Source organism: Trachymyrmex cornetzi, unplaced genomic scaffold (genome assembly GCF_001594075.2).
Source record: "Trachymyrmex cornetzi isolate Tcor2-1 unplaced genomic scaffold, Tcor1.1 scaffold237, whole genome shotgun sequence".
NCBI classification, from domain to species: Eukaryota; Metazoa; Arthropoda; class Insecta; order Hymenoptera; family Formicidae; genus Trachymyrmex; species Trachymyrmex cornetzi.
In genome coordinates this window covers 582,597-584,342 of record NW_017297029.1, presented here as the reverse complement: position 1 = coordinate 584,342, position 1,746 = coordinate 582,597, and positions in this window count along the sequence as shown.

Genomic DNA, 1,746 nt, shown 5'->3' with positions numbered 1-1,746 from the left:
TCCAGGCCGCCCCAGCCACGGCCCCGTCCCACGCCGATGGGCCTTCTCGTCTCGGTGGTCTTCTCCCGGTCCTGGGCGCCCTCCTGGTCGGGAGCTGTCTGCGTCGCCGCCCCCCGGTGGCTGGGTCCAGCCTGGGTCGCGGCTTCCCGGCCGCTGGGCCCGGTCTGGGTGGCGATTTCCCTCTGTGGCGGCCACTCTGTTACGAGGGCACTGCCCGCCACGCAGCGGCTGCGCTGGATCGTATCCACCAGGTCCCCCAAGTCCGCCCAGAAGTGCGGGTAGTCTTCCGTGATGGATTGGAAGAGGGCCCTGTACTTTCTGTTGAAGCGACGGCGGGCCGAGCCTTCCATGGCCTCGACAGCTTCTCTAATCTTCCTCTCGGTAGTTCGGGGGCCCTCCTCGAGCGCTCTATCTGCCCTTCTGACGGGTAAGAAGGGAGTGGGGGTTAGTCAAAAGGCAATCACTCGGGGGCGCGGTATGGCTTTAAATCCTTTACATGCACCTTTCCCTGCGGGGTATGGTCTAAACTAGCGAGCTCGTACATCACAGATGACCGTACTCTGCTAACTCGAAACGGGCCCTGAAACCTCGGCGCTAATTTCGCAGTAACATTCTCTGCCGCGTTCGATAAGGTGTGTTGCCTCCTCAATACTAAGTCTCCTACCTCAAAGACACGATCCCGTCTCTTTCGATTGTAATAGGCCGCCTGCCTTCGGTACGCCTCCTCTAAATTTTCGTTAACCCAGCCATGTAACAACTGTGCATCGCCTCCATACGCGTCGATCACTCCCTCGGGTCTCGCGGCTTGATCTCGGTTGCTGAATCGCAACGTTGATGCAGAGTGTTAGTGGCCACTAGTTCGCGCCCAGTATTCAAAAATGCGGGAGAGGTCCCAATGAACGAATGGTGAGCTGTGTTATAAGCGAATCGGAAGTCGTGCAGGTGTACGTCCCACTCGCGGTGATCGTGATCCAAAAAGGAGATAATCATCGTTTTCAGAATTCGATTAACTCTCTCTACCGGGTTCGCTTGCGGATGGTACGGCGGCACGGTAGTGTGGGTGATCCCGTTCTCTTCGGCAAACGTTCGCAGCGTACTGTTAATGAACTCGGTGCCATTGTCTGTCAGGAGGAATCTCGGAGTGCCCCACCGCGACAGAATCAACTCGTTTAGGGAATCCCGAATATTCTTTCCGTTCGCGGACCTTAAGGCACGGCACTCTACCCACTTCGTAAATAAATCTTGAACCACTAAGACGTACGCGAAACCTGCTTTGCTCCGTGGCAACGGTCCCATGATATCCGCGGCGACTGCGATCCACGGGGCCTCGACGACCCGGCGGCCCATTAGTCCCGCCGGTCCTACCTGTTCGACTTTCGCCCGTTGACACGTGTCGCACTTTCCGACGTAGTCAGCGACGGCGCGGAACATGTTGGGCCAATAATAAGCGATCGATAGCCTCTGATGGGTTTTATCGATTCCGAGATGCCCTGCCTGCGGATCGTCATGTGATTCGCGCAGTACTTCCCCCCGCAATTCTCTCGGGACTACTAGTTTCCACTCATCTAAATCCTCCACGACCGCGGACGTAACGGGGCGCGGTCTCCAAACGTACAAGCGGTTCTCCGTCACTTTCCACTCTCCAAGGGCCTTCTTTCCCTCCGATACGTCTCGAAGGCGTGCGCGGTACCAAGGGTCCTCCGTGTCTCGAAAAATCTCCGCCTCTCTCCCCAGCGCGACTAGAAA